At 38.5% G+C, this 10,341-nt stretch overlaps 1 pseudogene; it reads left to right on the top strand.

Moving 5' to 3' along the window:
• The first annotated feature begins 8,764 nt into the window (after nucleotides 1–8,764).
• Nucleotides 8,765–9,884, top strand: LOC103088610 (serine/threonine-protein kinase Sgk1 pseudogene; annotated as a pseudogene).
• The last annotated feature ends 457 nt before the right edge of the window (nucleotides 9,885–10,341 follow it).

Below are 10,341 nucleotides of genomic sequence, written 5' to 3'. Positions count from 1 at the left end.
TTAAATGGCTATCTATTAAGAAGATTGGCGAATTTCTGAATAGAAATAGGCGGGAGGTGAACTAGATAATTTCTAAGATATAAACAGTTTGTGACTCAGCTGTTTCTTAAATATTAATAGATCGACCTCTGGCTTGTGGTCTTTATACTTTATGCTCAGCAAGCCTACAATTCAGCCATTTGACTACAAGTCACCTGTAGTTTGTTTCAAAGCTGTTGAATCTCCTTTAATTTTTAAGATGTTCTCCTGCTAAAGATAATATGTAGTGAGGGCATATGATATATCAGGTATTGTGAGAGATTTCTTTCCCTCTCTATTCAGTATCTACCTATCTAAAATATATACATTTACAGGTATGTGCTATTTATAGATACATATATACACACATGTACGCTTTATATGTACATATATATCTCTACAGATACACACGTGTGTGTGCTTATGTGATTAAAATATATTCTCAAAAAAGAAATTATGGAAGTTTCTAATTATGTCTAGTATTTTTCTACAATTTTCCAGTACACATTCTTTTTAAGTCAAATCAGAATTCAGGAATAAAAAAATAGACCAGGATTCCCTGGTGGCGCAGTGGTTAAGAGTCCGCCTGCCGATGCAGGGGACACAGGTTCATGCCCCAATCTGGGAAGATCTCACATGCCGCAGAGCAGCTAGGCCCGTGAGCCATGGCCGCTGAGCCTGCGCATCCGGAGCCTGTGCTCCCCGATGAGAGAGGCCACAACAGTGAGAGGCCCGCGTACCGCAAAAAAAAAAAAAAAAAAAAAAAAAATAGACCAGAGGAAGTCTCCTTATATGTCATCTGTGGTACCATTCATTTTAAAAGCATGTTATTGCTCTTTAATGTTATGGTATATATTTTTTAATTCCATGTAATTTAAAATACTATAGGAATGGCTTTCAACATTCTAGACTCAATTGTATAAAATTGAGACCAAAAAAGAAAAGTCAAAGTACATAGAAATCATGTTGAATTTCATCTCTTGTACGTTATTAAAGCAACATAGATTCCTTAGAGAATATACAAGCAGAAATTGATTTCTTTTTATATGATCTTGGCAAATATTGTCTTGATACTCAAACCAGTTTCACCCGTGTTTATCATTGAAAGTTTCCATCTTACGCACATTTATTTGCCAGCTCTCCTTTCTCAGCCATCACTCTACCATCTGGTGTTACTTTTAGATTTATCTATAATACTAAGCGGTGATGGAAAGGGTGAGTAAGATATAGGGTGAAATTCCATGGAGATCCAGATGTTTGGAATCTTTATGAAAATTCAATCTACAAAATCTTTTTAAAATATATAAGCTTAATAATTTATTTTTAGGTTGTTATGTGAGAAAATATCAGCTGTGACTACATTTATTCCTGATTTTTCTGTGGACACATAGATAAATTATTTACAGGCGGATCTAGTCCAAGACAAACTGGTGGTGTAGTAATTGGCTGCCCTGCTTCCAGCCAAGACCTACATTTTATTGTCCCTGCAGTTTAATATCTCATATTTTCATGTTTTTCTTTTGTTTCTTTCATCCCAACCACCCATGAAAGCTTGTATTCAAAGCCTTCTTTCTCAGGACCTGATAGCACCTTCCAATGGTATTTCTCCTAGAAACATTTTATTTTAGTAGGAATCAAATTCTTAAGGAAAATGGATAAAACCCTGGGACAAACAGATGTGTTAACATGGAGAGTTAAGCCTGCAACAAGCAATAAAAGGAGCAAAGGTTAAAACATTTTTCCCCTTCCAGGAGAAAATAGGATGTCAATTAAATAATACCTTTTGATTTATCCTTCATTACAATTTTTGCTGTCCTTGGAAATAGGAATGAAAATGCACATCAGCTGACTACCATTTGTCTTGCACACACCCTATCATGGCTTTTATCTGAGAAAGAAAGTTAAATGATGCAGGTTGTTAGTTGTTTTTTTTTCTTTTTTACTGACTCTCCCTGACCACAATAGTTATGCTGACCTTGACCAAATTATCTCCATGTACTAGTACTATTGCTGTGCCATAGAGGCAAACAGTGTTTCTGCAGGTCTTTTTTAGAATTCTTGGGCAAAATGTGTAGCAGATGTAGGCAGGGGTTAGGAAAGAGATGCTGTTTATTCTGCTCCTGTAGTTTTGGATGGAAAATACTTTTTAGGTGATCTGTTTCTAAGAAGTGCAATTTTCGGGAAACCACACATCATATTCTCAAAATTATTTTCCTTTTTCTCCCTCAAAATTTATTCTAATCATCTCAAAGTAAAGGATTATTCTCAAAAACAACAGCAAAAAATGCTGCAGCTCACATTAAATTTGCTTCTACTCCAGGAGAAAACCACTTCAAATTTCACAAAGATATCTTTCCTCCATTATATCTGGATTATATAACCCAATTTATAGAAGGACAAAACCCCAGAATACAATCTCCTGGAGTATTTTTGGGGGGCATTCTCCTGCAATGGGATTGGACTCAGCAGTTCTAGGGTTTGTGCTAGTTGGAGATGTAACTGGAGTTTGTGCCTGTAAACCCCACAAACTTCCCATCCTAAGAGATAGGAATAAACAGACATGTTTAGTCATCCAACAAACATGTGTCTAGCATTGGTGTTGTGTTGGGGACTTTGCTAGGCGTGAAAATTCAGAGATGGATCAGACACAGTAGAGAATGTCTGCAATCTAAATGAAATTGTATCCTGAACAAGGACAGACTGTAAATGCATGCTTGAATATATGTGCTCTTTTAAATCCAGGAAAAATATTTTCCACATGACCAATGGTGGTACCAAAAAATGAATTGTTATTGGTGTACAGTGGCATTTGCAGATATTAGAAAACTAAAATCAGAAAGGGAACATTGCTCTGCCATGAATGCACGATGTTCATACTTCTTTTTGTAAATTGCTGTGTCACCTCCAGGGTAACTTGCAAGTGCATTTTCACATGATGTTTCAAATAACACACACCAATAAGTGGAACTTAGAAAAATGTATAAACGTGCATATTCTTTTGTTCTGAACAATAAGAAATATGGAATGTCAAGTGATGAACTAACAGCAAACACAAAATTCGGATCTTTTTAGGTTAACTTTTGACATAGTCAGAAGACGTATCATGGAAATGTAACTGTGCAGAGTGCATCTGGAAACTGATTTATTGAAGCATTCAAATAATACAGTGCTATTTATAGGAGACTCTGTTATAGATATTCCTGCAGTTATTACAGAAGGAATTCTTGTCCTGTGGGGTCTCCAATTCAGACAGGCTGCCTTGGTTTCATAACACAGGTTTATTTGCCATATGATGGTGGATTTCTTTAAAGAGAATATACTTAGTAAAAATTTAAAAATGATTATGAGTATGAATAGAAATTGGGCAGCTAGCTGAAGGAATTCTCTAGATGTCTCTTGTTGACATGCATTTTTTTTTCCAAATTAAACATCAATTTGAAATTCTAGAGTCTAAGTGGATTTTCTATGAAAAAAAATAGGTGAAAGGAATATTGTGGTCTACTCCATTGTTTACACAAAAGCAGGCAAGAGATTATGAAATATTTTCAACTACCTACGCAAACTAATTGTATATCTTTATATACCTAATAATGTCTCATGTTTTAATTAAGATAAATTCATCATGAGAAATATGAAAAATATCAAATAGTCAACTCCAGTGTTGTTTATTCAATTATATAAGTGAAAGAAACTAATATTCCTATGTGAGTTTAAAGTTTAAAAAGCATTTTCTTTTATATAATTTTGTGGAACTCTCCACTAATATAGTGATATGCTTGGTGATGTTATCTTCTAGACAAAATTAGTTGTTCTACCCCTACACACCCGTGTCACTTTCTTGTGACATTTATATCTCTATTACAGCACTGAATACTGTATGGTAGGTATCTGTTCATGTTCTATCCTTTTCTGAGCTCTAAAATCCCATCCAGCAAGAGATGTTTATTATCTGCATCACTCCCCTCTTCCCAAACTTCATCTGTAAATATAGGCTGCCTACTGATGCTTAACTTTATTAATTTTGATTTAACTTCTATCTTACCTAAGCTAAAAGTGAGGCTCTAAGACATCTAAACTTTTGTGTAATATATATATTTGTTTATATGGCGATTTTAAATAATCTTTATAAAACAAATGTTTAGTACTATCAAAAATATTAATTTTACAGGACTGCTCCCTAAATATAGATCCAGGTTCTGACTTCTAGTTATTTCTAATCCAGCCCGCCATTCATCTACTTTCCATTTTAGAGTGTGATTGAATAAAGTCATCATAAAGCAAAATTCCTTTCAACTGTGATGATAAAACAAGACCAGCCACTTGTGCTAGGAAAGCAGGAGGAAATGAATGTCAATTCTTGAAGATCTGGGGATGTTCAAATGAGCAGAGTTGGAGGCATATCTCAGGCTTTATTGACAAAGGAATGCAGTGTCATTATCCATTACTTACAATGACTCATTTAGACCACAATACGTGCTTCCAGTGCAGAGAGAGAAATACAGTGCAAAAGAATTTTCTTTCAGTGCTTTGCTATCAATTCATGCCAGCATTAAGAGATCTATATTGTAATTTTCTTGAAATACTTTGACTTTCTTTGTGTAAACAAGAAATGATTAAGCAAGCACCTTTTGGATAGTAAGGAACAGGGTAGCTTTTTAAAATTTTGTACTCTCATGAGCATTTTATGACATTAGAGAATCCAGGAATGTCAACCATGAAAGGGACCCTGAGGATTTTATGTCCCATATTCCTTCTTTGTAGATGGAGAAACTGAGATTCACTGTGAATATGTGATTTGCTCAAGGTAGTTGGAGGTTGAATAGAAATTAGAACTCAGTTTTTCTAAATTCAGGTTTGGAGGCCAACTTGTGTAAAAATGTAGGTGTGTTGGGAAAACAGTGTGATTGTTTCCATGAGACTGTGGCCATCTCCCCCTTGTGATGGTCATGAATATATATGGCTCATTTATTTTTCACTGCTATGGCTCTGCGTCTTATTTCAAAATGTAAAATCAGCAACTTTCGTCATCTCTCAGTAGCTGCGTGAACTTTACAAAATTCTGTGAATTGGGTTGTCTCCATTTCCTATTTATTTCTGATTACATTGTTTTCTCAAGATGCATTTTTTTTTTCATCTGGAATTCATTCTCTGGGAACCTCCCTCTCTAAAGAAGCTTATAAACCAAGCAGTGTTTTTTTTTTTGGTAATTTTCCCTGTACTTTTACTCTGTAATTTCTCTATTCAGAAACCTTTGATTGTTCCCAATTCCCTTCTGCAGCAGATTGAAAATTATCTGCTTAGTTTTCAAGGCTCAGTACACCACTTACTTTCAATCGCTCTTCTTTACCATTTCCCCAAATGCACTTGGCATATTAATCAAACTTCCTTTTTGTAACCTCTAATTAGTCTCATTTCTGGGCCTTTGCTTGCCTGTGGTTTCTCTTTCTTCCTCCCTGTGGAAAGTGTAAGATTTCCTTTTAACTATTAAAAATTCCTAAGGTTGTAGGGCTTCTTTTCTCATGCCCAGCAGTTTGTGTAAAGAACCACAGAGATGGAAGAGCTTCTCCCAGGATTGGGGCTCAGCAGCCTAGCTGGATTCTGGTCCTTATTTGCCTATAGCTGGCTATCTTTTTGATTTTTCCTTCTTGATCTGAATTTTCTGGACTTGACTCCATCCTGTCCTTGCCTATGTAAGACCAGAGTCATGCTTCAGACCCTGTCTGCTTGTCTCAAAAACCTCCTACTGGTGGCACTCCTAGTGAAATAGCACCATCCATTGCCATTCTTGGCTGGGAATGGTGGCAAAAATGATCCAGTCAGTCTCCTTTTCTGACTTCCGTTCCATCTACATGTGTGTATTTGAAAATAATTATTTTGTTTCTGTGTTCTTTTCATTTGGTATGGATTTTGACTTTTGTAGAAGCCTTCTGAAAAAACAACTTTGTTTAGAATTTAGACATTGTCAAAAAATATATATCGAAGCAAGTGACTTTCTTTGGAATAGAATACATTTATGGATATCAATACAGCATGTTTTTCCTTTTAGATTTGTCCCAAGTTCCCAGGACATTTACTTAGTGGTGGCATACAGAGCTCTTACACAAGGGGCCTGGTTCTGAGAGGAAGAGTCAGCAGTGACGTTAAAAGGATTTCTTCCTCAACTAGGGAAATTTGCATGTGCTTAAAGCCAAAGACATTAGAAAGGACAAGATAAAAAAAAATGTCATAAGAAGAAAAAAAGGTGAGAGAAAAATCCATCAGAAGTTGGAATGGACAGGCATTAGTGCACAACTGTTTACCGTTATGAAGAAAGGTACCAAGATAGCAGAACACCAATTAAGGGAACTGTACTTGCTGGAGAAATCTTGTTCAACAGCAAAGTATTTTGGTGAAGGAGACAAAGTTTTGCAATTTAATATGTAGATGTAAAATGAAGCGCTGGATAGTTTTGTCTTAAAGAAGGCCAGTGAGAATCTGAAGGGTCTTAGGGAGGTTTTATAGGTGCTGTATTCTTGGCTTTCTGTTTCCTAGTTTAGTAAACTTTATTGTTTCAACAAATGAATTACAGAACCTATGACCAATAATTTTAGTTAATAGCCTAACTTTTAACTAAAGTAAAGATATAATCTCAGCATATGCTCTTAAATGACTCAACTTCTTGTTTTAATAAACAATTCAGGCAAATGAATCCAATAGCATATTTTATAGTCTTTACTTGATGAAAGACACACTACTGTCACGCACATAAGAAATCTCAAGAATTTTTGCCTCTCTTTCCTCTATTACTTCACACATCCTGTAAAACCAACTTCAGTCACCTTCCAAAATATCTTCTGCATCTTTCCCCTCGTATAAGCCCACTGCCACTGGCTTCTGTTCACCTTCATGCAACTTCCAATTTACAATATAATATTCTGATTGTTTCCAGAACATACCTCCAGGTCTCCTTCACCCCGCTGCCAAAGTGTTCTTTCTTTTAAAATATAGATATGATTGGATCATATCACTACCCTATTAAGCAAAATATTTCAGTGGTTTCTCAAGGCCCACAGAATATAACCCACATTTATAGCATGGAATTCACTAGCCTGTGAAGTCTTAGATAAAAGATACCTAGATTTAGGGCTTCCCTGGTGGCGCAGTGGTTGAGGGTCCGCCTGCCGATGCAGGGGACATGGGTTCATGCCCCGGTCCTCAAGGATCCCACATGCCGCGGAGCGGCTGGGCCCGTGAGCCACGGCCACTGAGCCTGCGCGTCCAGAGCCTGTGCTCCGCAACCGGAGAGGCCACAGCAGTGAGAGGCCCCCGTACCGCCAAAAAAAAAAAAGATACCTAGATTTAAACATAATAGGCGCCTAATAAACATTTGTTGAGAGAATAATTGAGAACAAGCAAAATAGAAATGAACAAATGAGATTTTTCTACACAATTTGGCCTCAGCATCCTTATCCTGACCAACCCCTCTATGAATTCAATGACCGCTACCCTCTGTACCATCTGCTGTTCATTCATTCTGGACACCAGTCACTGTCCCATGTGCTGGGAACAGAGAAGAGAAGCAAACCATCGAGAACTTCATCCGTGAGGATGAACGGCTCACGGTGGGGTCATCGTTAAAAAAGGAAATGCACAGATGAGTACATGAGTCCTATTCATCATAGTTGCTACAAAGGAAAGGAAGTAGGTTCTCTGAGAAAGAAAGGAGACAGACTAAATGTAGCTCAACGTACGGTAGAGTTGGAGAAGGTCTCTTCTGTCATTTAAGATGTGATAAGTTATCCAAGAGAAAATTGGAAAAAGAGCATGTCAGGCAACAGCTGCAATAAGTTGTTGAGGTTTTTTTATTTGTTTGTTTTGTTTTATTTTGTTTTGTTTAAGATTCTGTTAGCTTGTGTCTCATTCCTCCTTAAAGACAGTAGGCATTCCTATACTTACGCCTTTTTGTGATACTGATTCCATTGGCTGGAATGTTCTTGTCTTTCATTTTCTATCTAATGAATTTTTTCTTATCCTCCCATGTTTTCGTTAAATGCTGAAACATCAAACTGTCCTTACCCCTGACCAAAACCTGTACATGGATGTTTATTACAGCTTTTTCATATTGCTAAAACTTGTAAACAATCAAGATATCCTTCAGTAGGTAAGTGGATAAAGGAACTGTGATACATCCAGACAATGAAATATTCTTTAGCACTAAAAAGAAGTGAGCTATTAAGCCATGAAAAGACATGGAAGAGAGTTCAACACATACTACCAAGTGAAAGAAGCCAACCTGAAAAGGCTACATGCCCTGTGATTCCAACTATATGACATTCTGGAAAAGGCAAAACGATAGAGACAGTAAAAAAAAAATTCAGAGTTTGGGGGAGATGAATAGATGTAGCAAAGGGTATTTTTAGGGCAGTGAAATCATTCTGTGACACTACAATGATGCATGGATGTCATCATAATTTGTTCAAGCCCCCATTAAATGTATGACATGAAGAGTGAATCCTAAAATAAGCTATGGATTTGGGGAGATTATAATGTGTTGATGTAGGTTCATCATTGGTAACAAATGTAACATTCTTGTGAGTGATGTTGATAATCGTGTTGGAATGCGGGTGTATGGGAAATCTCTGTACCACCCTCACAATTTTGTCGTAAACATAAAACTGCTATAAAAATCGGTCTTATAAAAAACACAGAGTGTTGGCTGAGCCAGTCTCCCGTGTCTGACGCCTCTGCGTGCTCCGTCTCTGTGGTGATGACGGTGAAAACCAAGGCTGCTGGGGACACCCTCACTTAATTCCAGGATGAGGGGCATGGTAGTAATTCTCATCGCTTTCATGAAACAGAGAAGGATGGGCCTGAACAACTTTATTCAGAAGATTGCCAGTAACTCCTATGCATGCAAGCACCCTGAAGTTCAGTCCATTTTGAAAATCTCCCAACCTCAGGAGCCTGAGCTCATGAATGCCAACCCTTCTCCTTCACCAGGAAAGCGATCCTGAAAAAGAAGGAGGAAAAGCATATTATGTCAGAGCAGAATGTTCTCCTGAAGAACGTGAAACACCCTTTCCTGGTGGGCCTCCACTTCTCTTTCCAGACGGCTGACAAACTGTACTTTGTCTTAGACTACATTAACGGTGGACAGTTGTTCTACCATCTCCAGAGGGAGTGATGCTTCCTGGAACCACAGGCTCGGTGCTATGCTGCTGAAATAGCCAGTGCCTTGGGTTACCTGCACTCTCTGAACATCGTTTATAGAGACTTAAAGCCAGAGAATATTTTGCTGGATTCACAGTGACACATTGTCCTTACTGACTTTGGACTCTGCAAGGAGAACACTGAACACAATGGCACGACGTCCACCTTCTGCGGCACACCCGAGTATCTTGCACCTGAGGTGCTTTATAAGCAGCCTTATGATAGGACCGTGGACTGTCTTATATGAGATGCTGTATGGCCTGTCTCCCTTTTATAGCCGAAACACAGCTGAGATGTACGACAGCATTCTGAACACACCCCTCCAGTTGAAGCCAAATATTACAAATTCTGCAAGACACGTTCTGGAGGGCCTCCTGCAGAAGGACAGGACAAAGAGGCTTGGTGCCAAGGTTGACTTTATGGAGATTAAGAATCACGTCTTCTTCCCCCTAATTAACTGGGATGATCTCATTAATAAGAAGATTGCTCCCCCTTTTAACCCAAATGTGAGTGGACCCAGCGACCTGCGGCACTTTGCTCCCGAGTTTACCGAAGAGCCGGTCCCCAACTCCATCGGTCGGTCGCCCAACAGTATCCTCCTCCCAGCCAGCATCAAGGAAGCGGCCGAGGCCTTCCTGGGCTTTTCCTACGCACCTCCCGTGGACTCTTTCCTCTGAATGGTCTTAGGGTTGGTTGCGAAGGATTTTACGGGCGTTTTTGAAATGTTTTAGTTAGCCTTTTGGCAGAGCTGCCAGCTGACAGGACATCTTAAAAGAGACTTTGCACATCCCTGGAAGCTTGCACATCTTGACAATCTTATTGCACACTGTTTGCTGGAAGCTTTTCGAAGAGCACCTCCTCCTCAGTGAGCTCGTGAGGTTTTCCTTATTCTTCCTTCCAATGTGGTGCTATCTCTGAAATGAGCAGTAGAGGGCTACCCCAGGCAGATGCAGTGGTCTCATTCGAAGGAGGACGCTGTTCGGAGAAGGAGCTTCTGAAGGTCTGTCCGGGCCGTGATAACGAATCTTATGAAACGTGCCTTTTCTGATGAGATCGTGTTAGCTCCAAAGTTCTTCCTGTTGCCCAGTGTTTCTGTTCTGTTTTTCCTTGTGGACTTCCTGTGTGATCGGCCGT

The sequence above is a fragment of the Lipotes vexillifer genome, unplaced genomic scaffold (genome assembly GCF_000442215.2).
Source record: "Lipotes vexillifer unplaced genomic scaffold, Lipotes_vexillifer_v1.1 scaffold731, whole genome shotgun sequence".
In the NCBI taxonomy this organism is placed as follows: Eukaryota; Metazoa; Chordata; class Mammalia; order Artiodactyla; family Lipotidae; genus Lipotes; species Lipotes vexillifer.
Note: the sequence above shows the minus strand (reverse complement) of the source record. Positions and strands in the feature narration are given on the sequence as shown.